Source organism: Mustela nigripes, chromosome X (assembly GCF_022355385.1).
Source record: "Mustela nigripes isolate SB6536 chromosome X, MUSNIG.SB6536, whole genome shotgun sequence".
Taxonomy (NCBI): domain Eukaryota; kingdom Metazoa; phylum Chordata; class Mammalia; order Carnivora; family Mustelidae; genus Mustela; species Mustela nigripes.
Genome location: NC_081575.1, coordinates 4,642,653 through 4,658,688, shown reverse-complemented (window position 1 = coordinate 4,658,688; position 16,036 = coordinate 4,642,653). Strand labels below are relative to the sequence as shown.

Below are 16,036 nucleotides of genomic sequence, written 5' to 3'. Positions count from 1 at the left end.
CACTTTACTGAATTCCTGTATAAGTTCTAGCAGTTTTGGAGTGGAGTCTTTTGGGTTTTCCACATATAGTATCATATCATCTGCGAAGAGTGATAATTTGACTTCTTCTTTGCCGATTTGGATGCCTTTAATTTCCTTTTGTTGTCTGATTGCTGAGGCTAGGACCTCTAGTACGATGTTGAATAGCAGTGGTGATAATGGACATCCCTGCCGTGTTCCTGACCTTAGTGGAAAAGCTTTCAGTTTTTCTCCATTGAGAATGATATTTGCGGTGGGTTTTTCATAGATGGCTTTGATGATATTGAGGTATGTGCCCTCTATCCCTACACTTTGAAGAGTTTTGATCAGGAAGGGATGCTGCACTTTGTCAAATGCTTTTTCAGCATCTATTGAGAGTATCATATGGTTCTTGTTCTTACTTTTATTGATGTGTTGTATCACATTGACTGATTTGCGGATGTTGAACCAATCTTGCAGCCCTGGAATAAATCCCACTTGGTCGTGGTGAATAATCTTTTTAATGTACTGTTGAATCCTATTGGCTAGTATTTTGTTGAGTATTTTCGCATCTTTGTTCATCAAGGATATTGGTCTATAGCTCTCTTTTTTGGTGGGATCCTTGTCTGGTTTGGGGATCAAGGTGATGCTGGCCTCATAAAATGAGTTTGGAAGTTTTCCTTCCATTTCTATTTTTTGGAACAGTTTTAGGAGAATAGGAATTAGTTCTTCTTTAAATGTTTGGTAGAATTCCCCCGGGAAGCCGTCTGGCCCTGGGCTTTTGTTTGTTTGGAGATTTTTAATGACTGTTTCAATCTCCTTACTGGTTATGGGTCTGTTCAGGCTTTCTATTTCTTCCTGGTTCAGTTGTGGTAGTTTATATGTTTCTAGGAATGCATCCATTTCTTCCAGATTGTCAAATTTATTGGTGTAGAGTTGCTCATAGTATGTTCTTATAATAGTTTGTATTTCTTTGGTGTTAGTTGTGATCTCTCCTCTTTCATTCATGATTTTATTTATTTGGGTCCTTTCTCTTTTCTTTTTGATAAGTCGGGCCAGGGGTTTATCAATTTTATTAATTCTTTCAAAGAACCAGCTCCTACTTTCGTTGATTTGTTCTATTGTTTTTTTGGTTTCTATTTCATTGATTTCTGCTCTGATCTTTATGATTTCTCTTCTCCTGCTAGGCTTAGGGTTTCTTTCTTGTTCTTTCTCCAGCTCCTTTAGGTGTAGGGTTAGGTTGTGTACCTGAGACTTTTCTTGTTTCTTGAGAAAGGCTTGTAGCGCTATATATTTTCCTCTCAGGACTGCCTTTGTTGTGTCCCACAGATTTTGAACCGTTGTATTTTCATTATCATTTGTTTCCATGATTTTTTTCAATTCTTCTTTAATTTCCCGGTTGACCCATTCATTCTTTAGAAGGATACTGTTTAGTCTCCATGTATTTTGGTTCTTTTCAAACTTCCTTTTGTGGTTGAGTTCTAGCTTTAGAGCATTGTGGTCTGAAAATATGCAGGGAAGGATCCCAATCTTTTGATACCGGTTGAGTCCTGATTTAGGACCCAGGATGTGATCTATTCTGGAGAATGTTCCATGTGCACTAGAGAAGAATGTGTATTCTGTTGCTTTGGGATGAAATGTTCTGAATATATCTGTGATGTCCATCTGGTCCAGTGTGTCGTTTAAGGCCTATTTCCTTGCTGATCTTTTGCTTGGATGATCTGTCCATTTCAGTGAGGGGAGTGTTAAAGTCCCCTACTATTATTGTATTATTGTTGATGTGTTTCTTTGATTTTGTTATTAATTGGTTTATATAGTTGGCTGCTCCCACGTTGGGGGCATAGATATTTAAAATTGTTAAATCTTCTTGTTGGACAGACCCTTTGAGTATGATATAGTGTCCTTCCTCATCTCTTATTATAGTCTTTGGCTTAAAATCTAATTGATCTGATATAAGGATTGCCACTCCTGCTTTCTTCTGATGTCCATTAGCATGGTAAATTCTTTTCCACCCCCTCACTTTAAATCTGGAGGTGTCTTCGGGTTTAAAATGAGTTTCTTGGAGGCAACATATAGATGGGTTTTGTTTTTTTATCCATTCTGATACCCTGTGTCTTTTGACAGGGGCATTTAGCCCATTAACATTCAGGGTAACTATTGAGAGATATGAATTTAGTGCCATTGTTTTGCCTGTAAGGTGACTGTTACTGTATATGGTCTCTGTTCTTTTCTGATCTACCACTTGTAGGCTCTCTCTTTGCTTAGAGGACCCCTTTCAAGATTTCCTGTAGAGCTGGTTTGGTGTTTGCAAATTCTTTCAGTTGTTGTTTGTCCTGAAAGCTTTTAATCTCTCCTTCTATTTTCAATGATAGCCTAGCTGGATATAGTATTCTGGGCTGCATGTTTTTCTCATTTAGTGCTCTGAAAATATCATGCCAGCTCTTTCTGGCCTGCCAGGTCTCTGTGGATAAGTCAGCTGCCAATCTAATATTTTTACCATTGTATGTTACAGACTTCTTTTCCCGGGCTGCTTTCAGGATTTTCTCTTTGTCACTGAGACTTGTAAATTTTACTATTAGGTGACGGGGTGTGGGCCTATTCTTATTGATTTTGAGGGGTGTTCTCTGAACCTCCTGAATTTTGATGCTCGTTCCCTTTGCCATATTGGGGAAATTCTCCCCAATAATTCTCTCTAGTATATCTTCTGCTCCCCTCTCTCTTTCTTCTTCTTCTGGAATCCCAATTATTCTAATGTTGTTTCGTCTTATGGTGTCACTTATCTCTTGAATTCTCCCCTCGTGGTCCAGTATCTGTTTGTCCCTCTTTTGCTCAGCTTCTTTATTCTCTGTCATTTGGTCTTCTATATCACTAATTCTTTCTTCTGCCTCATTTATCCTAGCAGTGAGAGCCTCCATTTTTGATTGCACCTCATTAATAGCTTTTTTGATTTCAACTTGGTTAGATTTTAGTTCTTTTATTTCTCCAGAAAGGGCTTTTATATCTCTCGAGAGGGTTTCTCTAATATCTTCCATGCCTTTTTCGAGCCCGGCTAGAACCTTGAGAATTGTCATTCTGAACTCTAGATCTGACATATTACCAATGTCTGTATTGATTAGGTCCCTAGCCTTCGGTACTGCCTCTTGTTCTTTTTTTTGTGTTGAATTTTTCCGTCTTGTCATTTTGTCCAGAGAAGAGTATATGAGGGGGCACGCAGTATAAAAATTCTTAAAACAAACAAACAAACAAACAAAAAACACCACAAACAAAACCAACTCTTCATTTATCTGTTTTATCATCAGTGCTTTGGAAATTACAATCCTGGAGGTGAAAGTCCTACAAAATGTTTAGAGTCGGTCTTTCATCTGAAGGAACCTGTCTGAAGGGTCACATGGTAGTTGAGTTTCTCTATTAAGAACAGTGTTTTCCTCACTGCAAATCCTGAGCACTGGCAAGGAAATTCATATTACAGCCTTGCTGCTACCTGTATCTTATTCCTTATACTGGATCCCCACTAGAATGCATATATATACATATATATATATATATATACACACATACACACACACACACACACACATATATATATATGATTATTTTAAATATAATCATGTATATGTATATGCATATATATATATATATTTTTAAAATCAGGCTTATAACAACAGCAAGAACAAAACAATCATGTCAGTACTGCTCCCTCTCAAGCCTGTTCCTCTGGAACAACCACTTTTTAATGGTTTTAGCTATTACTTTTGGTATTTACCTTTGTATTTTATATAATATGGTCATACTGCTATTACTTGATTCATCATTTTAGGTATTGTTTCTTGACTTCCTGTGATGGTAGATGGGATCTGGCTGTCTTACAGCCTATTATCAATGAGGCTTGGCTAGTTTATGCTGCAGACAGACCACTCCTAATTACCAGTGACTTTACACAACTAATGTTTATTTCTTGCTCATGCTACATGTTCAGCCCATGTGGGTAGGGAGCCTCTGGCTCATGTTGGCCCTCCAGGCTGATGGAGGCTCCATCACAACACCTGATTCTGTGATCTCTGCCAAATGGGCAGATGATAGGGGGATTGCATCCTGGCTGTCAAAGCTTCTGCCCAATATGGTACAGATCAGTTTCACTCATATTTTACTGATCAAAGCGAATCATGTGGCCATACTTAATATGAAAGGAGGCCATGGAGTGCAGTCCTACTAGGGGCCTGGTAGGAGATGCCTTAAAGTATTTAGGAACACTGCTAATGACTGCCACATAGTCTCGGCCATGTTCCCATGTTCCCTATTGCCCTCATGTAAGTAAATCACATATTTTTTTCAAAATGGAAGTTTAGTGTTTGTATCATTATAGGTTGGTAAATATCATACACTGACAAGCCAATGTGTTATGTGTACATGTCATTTTAAAAATAATATTTTATTTCCCCAGGGTCAATAATTGCCTGATTTTTTATTTGCCTACTATTCTTTGTATTGATTCCTTATTTTTCTCCACAACATTTGTCAGACTTGTCAAACAGTTCTCTGTGTTGTTTTCTAAATACGAAAAACTATCAGATAACCTATGAATTTGTTTTTCTTCCTACAGTCTTCTCACATCCTGATCCAGTCTGGGATAGTTGCTCTCCAGGTTTGCTGATTAGATATCATCCTGGGACTTCTGTTATCAGTTTCCCGATTTAGAGTCCTAGATTTCTGAGGTCCATTGTCTCCCTCTTTTCTGGTTTACTCACATATTTTGTTGGAGCACATGCTCTAATGGATTCCTAAGTAAAGGTGTATGGGAAGTATACCAGTCAGCTGTTTTAGTAGGTTGTAAATATTCTAAAACCTCCCTGGCTTATACAGCAAGCTTGCTTTCTTACTCATGTTCTATGTCCTTTAGGCATAAGCTACAGCTCTAGCTAGGCCTTTTTCATTCTGGGACCCAGGCTGAATAGGAAGACCCCTTTTGGGAAGAGCATTTCTCATGGCAGAGGAAAAAAGAGGCCTGATGAAACTAGTGATGACTCTTAAAGCTTCTGCTTAGATGTGGCATGCATCACTTTTGTTCCCCTTGCATTGGTCAGAACAAATCTTATGGCCCAGCCTGATACTAAGGAGGAGGAAGGGTAAGGCAAAATTGTACAATTCAGTATAAGAAGTAGATAGTGTGGCCACACATACAACTATACGTTGATCCCCATCCCCACCCCTGGAATTTTGAAGGGCCTGCTCCATCATCTCCTGATTTTCAGTGTTATTGAATAGTCTGATGCTGATCTGATTCCCATTCATCTGTAGGAGACTTTTCTTCCTTTCCTCTGGAAGCTTTTAGGATTTCCCTTTAACCCCCACTATTCAGAATTTTAATGATGATTTTTCAGGTGGTGTGGAGCTTTGTGCATTCATTTTGCTGGTCCTTTCTTGGGTCTTTTCAATGTGGAAATGTATATCCTTAGTTTCTGGGGAATTTTCTTATTTAATCATTTCCCCTCTGTTTCTTCATTCTGAAGTTCCAGTTACTTGGATATTAGACCTCCTTGAATGTTCCTCTACTTTTCTTAGCTTTTTTTCTCTTGGTCTTTCTGTTCTACTTTTGGGAAGACAAGTATTTTAATCTTCCTCTTCCCCCTTTTCACATTTTGATGATCGAATTTTCAATTTTCATTAATTTCCTTGTTTTCTGTCTCTCCCTTTTTCATACTGGCCTGTTCTTACTTATGGATATATATCTTTGCTCTTATCTCTCTGAAGAATGTGTGTGTGTTTGTGTGTATTACATATTGTAAAATATATGTGAGGTTTCCTTCTATTCTGCATCATTTGTGTTTTCTCTGGGTTCCTTTTTCCAATTTTTTGAAGCCTCTCTCATGTTAGAGGCTGTCCCTAAATGTCTTGTGACACTTGGCAGTCGATTAATATTTAAGAGTGGAGCCCTCAAAAGCTGAATGGAAGTGTTGGATGGAAAGGCAGAGCTTGTCAACTGGTGTGCTTCACTACAGAGTGATTGGCAGCAGTTGACTTTTTGTTGGAGGACATCCAAATGCCAGTGTATAGAGGAATTTCCTCTAGTGACCGTCACCCATGGAAACCTTCAGTCTACCTGCAAGTATTTTGGGATTGGAAGTAGGCCGGCTAGGTTCCTGCCATTCCATTATATTCCTGTCATTCACTTGATCCCTCTATTTTCTTTTAGGTGCTTCAACCCACCCTCTACTTTACCTGATATTCCTAGTGCCCTGGTTGAGTCTGATTTGTTGTCTTCAAAACTATATCTCTTGGGTCCTGGGGTTGAAAGGAATGGAAGGAGTAGTTACTTGGCTAGCTGCATGGATGAAGGAAATGTGGAAGCCCACTGACCCTAACTCCAGTGGTACCTGGTATTTCTAAGCTCTAAGCTTCTCTAGGATTCTTTGGGGGGCAATTGGCTCACTTTTTATTGGCATTTCCTTCTGCAGGCACTTAGATTATCATTTTGTCTACTGTTCTAAATTGACATACCTTACCTTAAAAAAATCTGTGGATACTTCTCATCTACTACGTCTCCTTTCCTGTTCTTCAATCTGGGTGAAACTTTGCCTCTTGCTCTCTTCTCTCATTGTTTTTATTTGTTTTATTTGTTTCCTTTTATTGTTTTATTTGTTTAATTTTAAGTCCTTTATTATTGTTTAAATAGGGATTCCTGAGAGGGAGAAAGAATGAATGAGTATCACTTGTGGTCATCCTGCCATATTTAACCAGAAGTCAAGCTGTGGAAGAATTTTAAAATGTAGTTTTGTTTACCTCCTGCTGAACTAAACATGGCCTTAAAATACACCCTTGGGGGGCGCCTGGGTGGCTCAGTGGGTTAAGCCGCTGCCTTAGGCTCAGGTTATGATCTCAGGGTCCTGGGATCAAGTCCCACATCGGGCTTTCTGCTCAACAGGGAGCCTGCTTCCTCCTCTCTCTCTGCCTGCCTCTCTGCCTACTTGTGATTTCTCTCTGTCAAATAAATAAATAAAATCTTAAAAAAAAAATACGCCCTTGGTCTCCTAAATGAAAATAGCATTATACTTGGATAGGTGACATGTTTTCACTACCAAACTTTAAAGATGAAACTTAAATATTGATGGAAATTAAAATGTCTCGCACTGAGCATGGTAAATGAGTAAATGAATGAATCATTGAAGAAAAAGGAAAGATACTGTAATGGCTAGTCTTGGTTTAATACTTCAGACCCCCTCTTTACCCTCCCTTCCTTGCTCTGGGGCCCTGGAAACTGGCTTCGATGGACCAAGTCACCCAGGTCCCCTCATCCTCCAGTTTCTGATGGGTTTGGCCAATGCGGGAAGGAAGAGGATCAGAAAGTCAGGAAGAAAGGGCTGTCTGGGCATTTATTTCTCTATCTCCCTGTCTTCCAGGTCACAAATGGCAGGGATCGTGTCCCTCTACCTATATCATACCTTCTGTTGGGCTGTCCCTTTTGGACAGACTCAACTTTTACCAGGCCCTACTCTATTTCTCATTTCAGGCCCAAGGATGGTATCAGCTTCTTGCTTTGGGCCCAGGCCTGCTGCACAGTCTCTTGTTGGTCCCCTTCACTCTGCCCAAACCTTTAGTTACATCTTTTTAATGTGCTCTCTGTTGCCTGCCAGGACCCTGGATGACATAAGCCCTCTAGTAGAGCTGGAGGCATCATTTAGGTACTTTTGGACAAAGTACTCCACTTGATGGCCCACATTTCTTTCTGTCTGAAAAGTGCTGAGGTGGAAAATGGTGGTCTAGTCTCTGGTCTGAGAGCCCCTTCTGGTTCTGACATCCATACTTCTATCTGAGGGAGCCCTGATCCGTAGTAAGCTCTAGCTCCAGTTCTCTCCTTCTGATTGTGGGCAGTGGCCATTCTGAGTGGCAGATGATCACCAAATAATCACTTTCTTATTTTGGGAGGCAGTTTGCTGGAGTGAAAGAATATAGACTTTAGAGTCAGACCAGGGTTCAGAATCAGGCTCTGACACTTTCTTACTAAGTGACCTTGAGTACATGACTAAACCTGTCTAAGTGTCAGGTTCTTCATCTGAAGATGAGGGGATATGGTAGGCACTGTTAGTTACCTATCTAACAGGCATCTCCTTCTTTGTTAAAAAATGCTGATTTCCATCAGGCACATAGCTAAACTTTTAGTTGGATGTTTGATACTTGCACCTGGTGGTAGATTTCACTAGTGTTTACTAACATCTGCTTCTGCCCTTCTGTGAACATGAAAGACTAACTTCCAAGTCCTCTTGTAGTTAGTTGGGGCTGTGTGATGAAGTCTGGCTAATGAACTGTGAGGGAAAATGACCTGTGTTGCTTCACGGCTGGAGCTGAGAAGAGCAAGTATGCAGTCTCACATCTCTCCTGTCCCTGCTGGCAGCTAGCAGTAGCCTTCCTGGCAGAGCCTCCATCAGCCAGGGTCGCTCAGTGACTGTGGGGAGCACAGATGCTCCTCGTCTTGCAGAGAACAGGTAGCACAAGTGAGAAGTAAACTGGTGTTTTTGTTAAGCCAGTGATATTTTGAGGTGAATTTGTCGCTGAATACACAGCTGAAAGCATCCCTGTAGGCAAAAGACATTATCTTCCTTGAAGGCTTGTATGGGTCGGACTTTCTGGATTTGATTCCTAATTCTGTGATGTATAACTAATATGACCTTGGTCAAGTTACTTAACCTTTGATGAAGTCCCAATAGTTCATTTTCACTTTTGTTTCCTTTGCCTTTGGAGACATGTCTTGAAGTTGCTGCAACTGATGTTGAAGACGTTACTCTTTATGTTCTCCTCTAGCATTTTGATAGATTCCTGCCTCACATTGAGGTCTTTTATCCATTTCAAGTTTATCTTTGTGTGTGGTGTAAGAGAATGATCAAGTTTCATTCTTCTATATATAGCTATCCAATTTTCCCAGCACCATTTATTGGAGAGACTGTCTTTTTTCCACTGGATATTTTTTCCTGCTTTGTCAAAGATTATTTGACCATAGAGTTGCAGGTCCATATCTGGGCTCTCTACTCTGTTCCACTGGTCTATGTGTCAGACAGTACTATCTTGTCTTGGTGATCACAGCTTTGTAGTAAAGCTTGAAATCAGGCAACGTGATACCCCCAGCTTTATTTTTATTTTTCAACATTTTGTTAGCAATTCAGGGTCTTTTCTGGTTCCATACAAATTTTAGGATTGTTTGTTCCAGCTCTTTGAAAAATGATGGTGAAATTTTGATCTGGATGGCATTGAAAGTATAGATTGCTCTGGGCAGTATAGACATTTTAACAATGTTTATTCTTCCAATCCATGAGCACGGAATGCTTTTCCATCTTTTTGTGTCTTCTTCAGTTTCTTTCATGAGTGTTCTGTAGTTATTCAAGTATAGATCCTTTATCTCTTTGGTTAGGTTTATTCCCGGATATCTTATGGTTCTTGGTGCTATAGTAAATGGAATCGATTCTCTAATTTCCCCTTCCATATTTTCATTGTTAATGTATAAGAAAGCAACTGATTTCTGTATATTGATTTTGTATCCTGCCACATTACAGAATTGCTGTATGAGTTCTAGTAGTTTGGGGGTGGAGTCTTTTGGGTTTTCCATATAAAGTGCCATGTCATCTGTGAAGAGAGAGAGGTTGACTTCTTCTTTGCCAATTTGGATACCTTTTATTTCTCTTTGTTGTCTGATTGCTGTTGCTAAGACTTCTAGTACTATGTTGAACAGTAGTGGTGAAAGTGGGCATCATTGTCATGTTCCTGATCTCAAAGGGAAGGCTGTCAGTTTTTCCCCATTGAGAATGATATTCATTGTGGGTTTTTCATAGATAGATTTCATCAAGATAAAATGCTTCTGCACAGCAAAGGAAACAGTCAACGAAACAAAGAGGTAACTCATGGAATGGGAGAAGATATTCACAAATGACAATACAAAGGGCTGATATCCAAGATCTATAAAGAACTCATCAAACTTAACACCCAAAAAACAGATAATCACATCAAAAAATGGGCAGAAGACATGAACAGATACTTCTCTAAAAAAGACAACAAATGGCTACAGACACATGAAAAAGTGTTCATCATCATCAGACATCAGGGAAATTCAAATCAAAACCACATTGAGATACCACTTTACACCAGCTAGAATGGCCAAAATTAACAAGACGAGAAACAGCAAGTGTTGGAGAGGATGTGGAGAAAGGGGAACCCTCTTACACTGTTGGTGGGAATGCAAGTTGGTGCAGCCACTTTGGAAAACAGTGTGGAGATTCACTAAGAAATTAAAAATAGAGCTCCCCTATGATCCTGCAATTGCACTACCGGGTATTTACCCCAAAGATACAGATGTAGTAAAAAGAAGGACCATCTGTACCCCAATGTTCATAGCAGCAATGACCACAGTTGCCAAACTGTGTAAAGAACCAAGATGTTCTTTAACAGATGAATGGATAGAGAAGATATGGTCCATATATACAATGGAATATTATGCCTCCATCAGAAAGGATGAATACCCCACTTTTGTATCAATATGGACAGGACTGGAAGAGATTATGCTGAGTGAAATAAGTCAAGCAGAGAGAGTCAATTATCATAGGGTTTCACTTACTGTGGAGCATAAGGAATAACATAGAGGACATGGGGAGATGGAGAGGAGAAGGGAGTTGGGGGAAATCGGTGGGGGAGACGAACCATGAGAGTCTTCAGATGCTGAGAAACAAACTGAGGGTTTTGGAAGGGGAGAGGGGTGGAGGGTTAGGTGAGCCTGGTGGTGGGTATTAAGGAGGGCACATATTGCATGGAGCACTGGGTGTGGTGCATAAACAATGAATCTTGGAATACTGAGAAAATGAAATTTAAAATAAGTTATTTAACCTTTGTATGCCTTGGCTGCCTCATCTGTAGCACAAGGTTAATAATTCCTCTTTCCTCATGGAATCTGTATTGAAGAAATTATTATGCATGAAACACAATATGGCCTGGCTGACGGAAAGTACCATGCAGTGCTTGCTGGTGGAGAGCATAGATTTCGAAGTGTTGTGCACTGTGCCTGGCTCTCATCAACAACTGGCACTGGTACCTCTATTGCTGTTGTAAGGATTAGAATAACCTACATGAAGTCCCAGCACTTTGTGAGCATTTCTTACAAGGTCTCCAATATTTGGTGATTGGGCTTTTGTACTTATGCCCTGGGTAGAGGCCCCTAGTCTGTTGCTTCTCTTAGAATGATAGAAGTGTTGCTCTCTAAGACTTCCTTTCCACATAGTAGGTAGTTAAATGTGTGGATCTCAAAGGATGTTTCTGAATACAAAGTAAAGAAGACATTGAAGTGGCAGCAATACCTTAATTAAGCAGGAAAGGTGCTCATCAGAACTGGTGCTGTTGGTAAGTTTGAAGGCAAAGCAGCCACACTCGTGAGAATCTGTGCCTGGATAATGAATATTTGACTGCATGTGTCATTTAGAGTCTTTAAACACTGTATGTCTGTGCTCTTTATTTTGTAGATGATGGAACTGATCCCAGGCAGAGGAAGGGGCTGGTCTGGGATGACACAGTCAGTCAATAGCATGGGCAGGACTAGAGCCCAGGTTTCTGGGCTGCTAGGTAGAAAAAATGATGTTTGGTCTTTTAACAGTTGTGCCATTTGGAAACTAATCTTGGATTTGATGAGAAAATTAAAGTAAATCCGCTTCCTACTCTGCCCTCTGCCCAGCTCATCATCTGTTTTGTTGATGCTGGTTAGCTCATGCCTTTGAATACATCAGAAGTGGCTTGAATTTCTCTTTCCTTTGCTGTCTGTTCATTGGCTGCAAGAGTGTCCTGTCCATTCTGGCTTTTGCATGGGTTGCCCAGAAGCACCATGGGCTTTGCTTCTTAGCCAACTAGAGAGAGGCAGAAATGAAAGAGGCTTGCCACTGTGTTTCCTTTGTATGTGTTTCCTTGGACACAAACACAGGAGAGGAGTTTCTACAGAGCAGCCTGTCTCCTACCCATTTTGGATTTTGCTGGGGCAGGTAGCTGAACTCTTTAAGGAAGTCTGGATTTTCTGTGTCTCGGGAAATTACTGATACCATCAGAGCCAGAAGGAGGTGAGTAAAATGGAAAAGAAAATTCGAAAGAGTCATGCCAAGATTCAAATTTCCAACCCCACCCAATTTTCCCCCAGCTCTCCTTTCAGCTGTGAATTGCTTCCCAGGAAGCAGAAAACAATAGTCTACTGATTGAATTTCAGTCTAAACTCTAGGCAATTAAAGGTGAGGGAAGTAAAACCTAGTTACATTTACAATCAAAGTCCATATATCTCCATTGGGAGGCAGAGTCTTTGCGTATACTTTGCAAGGTGGGTCTGATTCTGAAGCCAAACTTGGAAGTGCATTTGTTTTGGTAACTATTCTCTTGCTTCTAGGCGGTCTTTCTGGAGTTAGTCACTTCTACAAAAGCACAGAGGTCTTATAGTAAAGGAAAGGAAAAGCATATTAACTGTAATTGGACTGGATCCATATCATGAGAGCTGGGAAAATCTGAGATCTTGGGATAAAGGGAAAGCCAGTGGACAGCTGGATTTTATGGTAGGAAACATGGGTTAAAGACTCAGTTGTTCTGTTCTGATCCCTGCTCCCCACCTGACGGGAGAATTTAAATTTTGTCTACTTGCTTAGCTTTCCAGAGTAGATACTGCATCGTTTAGAGAAATAGACCCATTTATCGGAAGTTCTCTCTGTGTGTAACACTGTCACTTGTGAGTCATCTTTATCTTTCTCTGCTGGCTCTTTCTCCTATCCTTCTCTCTCGCACTCATTCCTTTGGTCAGTAAATATGTACTAGAGGTCAACTGTAGGCCAAACATGGCCCAGCCCCATGGGTATAATGGTAACTAAGATAGGTTCCCTCTCATGTATTGCTATGCAATAAACCACCCTCAAAATTTAGTGGCTTGATGCAACAGCCATCTTTCCATATTTCATAATTCAGGAATTTGGGTAGGGCACAGCTGGGAGATACTTGTCATTGAGAGAGATCACTCCGCAGTATTCAGCTTGTCTGGTGGGCCCACCACAGCCTCACTCATATGTTTGCTGCCTTGGCAGGAATGGCTGGAGGACTAGGCTCTGCTGGCCCTGTCAACCAGAGCACCTACATGTGGCCTTACCAACAGAATGGTCTCAGGGTGATTGGAGTTCTTTGGTGGCACTGCAGGGCCCCAAGAACTAGTATTCTAGTGACCCAGGTGGAAGATGTGTGGCCTTTTATGATTCAGCCTCTGATGTCCCAGAATGTCACTTCCCCTGCATTCTCTTGGTCAAGCAAGACAGCAAAGGTCAACCCAGATTCAACGTGAGGTGGTTAGATTCCACTTCTTAGTGAAAGAAATCACAATGACTTGGCAGCCATCTTTAACATCATGGACAGAACTGCTCTCCCTGAAGGGATTTATGTATTTTTGGAGCTGGTAGCAGACTTGCCAACAAATAATCCAGAGACCCAGGCTGCTTTGAGGAAATAACTAGAAAGTCTATTGAGTTGTATAGTGAATACCCTTTCATGAGTAAACAGCAGAGGGTCTGGGGTTGTTCCCTTGTGCTCTCCTGGAGGCTTCCTATGACCACACCAATAATCTCTTGCTCAGCATTCCACATCACACCAGCAAACAACCAAGTCTGTGGGCTAACACATACTCAAAAGGAACAGTGCCCAGCCATGTGTCTGATCACAGCTGCTACCATCATTTTGATTGGTTAAACCCGAAGAGACTCTTAACTCTAGGGAACAAACGGAGGGTTGCTGGAGGGGAGGCGGCAGGAGGACGGAGTAACTGGGTGACGGGCATCAAGGCGGGCACTTGATATAATGAGCACTGGGTTTTATATGCAACTGATGAATCACGAAAGTCTACCCCTGAAACTGATAAGACACTGTATGTTAACTAGAATTTAAGTAAAATAAAATTAAAATTAAAAAATCTAATTGTTTGATTGAACAGAGGATTTGCTAAGTAATTACTAACTAGGTATGTCCAGTCAGAATATTGGCATTGTTGTTCCATCTACTGGGACAGTTCCCCCTCTTCTTTATTTTGCTAATTTTTACTTATTCTTTAGAATTCATTGTGAGGACTCTCTCTTCGTGGACAACTTTTCCTGACCACCATCATCCCAATTGGACTCAAATGCCTTCCTTCAGACTCCGTTAGCCGTCCCTTCCCCTGGCCTATCTCCATCATTACTATACTTACTGTATTTTATTGTAATCCTTGATTATTAACTTTGCTACTGCCTCCCCAAACAGAGCTGTATTGTTAATGCAGCAGACATGCTTAGAATGGGAATGTCAGCTAAATATCAGGTCCTCTCTGAGGGAGCTACCGATACTGGGATGATTCAGACTGATACGGTCACTCCCTGCATACATGGAGCTCCCAGGTAAAGGCAGATATTGAAAGAATCATCACAAATGCATTGAGTGTTCCCCAAAATGCCCAACTCTGAGTCATACAAGTAATGATAGGGACTGTACCATTGATCCTGTTGTTGCTATGATGCTTGGCATAAAATAGAAAATAGTACCTTAGTAAATGTTTATTAAGTGCATGAGTGAGTGTTATTGGTACATTAGTTAAATATGTAGATAAAGTTATATGAGCACAGTGTCATTTTTCTTATTGTTAGAACCCCCCGCTAAGATTTTACCAGGCTAGGCCACGATTCCTTTCTTTAAGAAACAGTGGGGACAGAGCCAACATCTGGGCCTAGTCCAGCCCCTTTCCTGCCAGCCAGATTATGCTTACCTCTGCGCATCCCTGGCTCAGTCAGATGTCTGGGGCTGCAGTGTGGTACCCCTTACACCAAGGTTTGGTTTTCTTCCTTGTTAACTTTGTTAACCTTTGACTTCAGCTATCATGACCCTGTTGATGGATGAACCTTAGTTTACTGCTACCCATGTCTTATCCCTTGGAATAATTCGTGGTAGCCCTTGACAGGGGACCATATGACCTAAACCAGTTCTGAACAGACACACTTGCCCTCTACCACCTTCTGGTGGACCTAGATGAAACTTGATCTTTTCTGGGAGGCTTTCCTTCTAGAATTGGCTTTCCCTGCTAAGAATATGACATCTAGATCCAGGTTCTTAGAATAAAAAAAAAAAAAGCACAGTTTTTAGAATCAGACATAATCAGCTTTGAAGAGACTCTTCTGCTTGCTAGTTATATCCCTCTGAGCCTAATTTTGTCATCTGTAAAAATGGGGTAGTGTTGTTGTAAGTGTAGCCTGCCATGTAATTGCTGAGAAAATGATAGTTCCCTCCCATGTTCTATCATGGTGTATTGACTTTTGCATTCAAAGCAGACATTACTGATGCCTTTCCCTTCAATATGTCATTTATTTTAGGACATTTTCCTAGATGGTGATGCTGATTTTCTTCTAGGGCCAGTCTTAACCACACCATTACCAGAGTTTCTGAACTCTGGTCACATGGTATACACTGTATTTGTCACCAAGATAGGATTGAGTCATCATGTAGATATAAGTGGCCATCACCTTAAAGGCCCATTGTTGCAATAGATTTTCAGAAAATTTTATCAGATCTTTTGCAAGAACATATGCTTAATGTACACTAAGGAACCCAAATATCAAGTGGTCCATATTAGGGTTTTCCAGAGAAACAGAAGCAATAGGAGAAATTCCACTATCTGCCATCTGCAAGCCAGAGACCTGCTCAAGCCAGTAGTATAGTTTGAAGACTATGGTCTTCAAAAGCTAATGGTATGGATTCCAGTCTGAGTCTAAAGGGGTGAAAACCAAGAGTGTCAAAAGCAGAAGACTGATGTCCTAGCTCCGTTAGTCATATAGAGATCAAATTCAAGGTTCCTCTGCCTTTTTTTTCTATTCAGGGCCTCCATGGATTGGGTGATGCCCACCCACATTGGAAAACACCATTTGCTTTACTCAGTCTACCAATTCAAATGCTAATCTCTCCCAGAAACACCCTCATAGACACACCCAGAAATAATGTTTAATCTGATATCTGGTTATCCCATGGCCCAGTTAGTCTGACA

The 16,036-nt window shown here is 40.7% G+C and overlaps 1 long non-coding RNA gene across 1 annotated transcript in view; it reads left to right on the top strand.

Moving 5' to 3' along the window:
• Positions 1-14,304, top strand: part of LOC132007305 (uncharacterized) — a 42,392-nt gene extending 28,088 nt beyond the window's left edge. The window contains exon 5 of the long non-coding RNA XR_009401302.1: positions 14,082-14,304. This is a non-coding gene — a long non-coding RNA (uncharacterized LOC132007305). The remainder of the gene's footprint in view (positions 1-14,081) is intronic.
• The last annotated feature ends 1,732 nt before the right edge of the window (positions 14,305-16,036 follow it).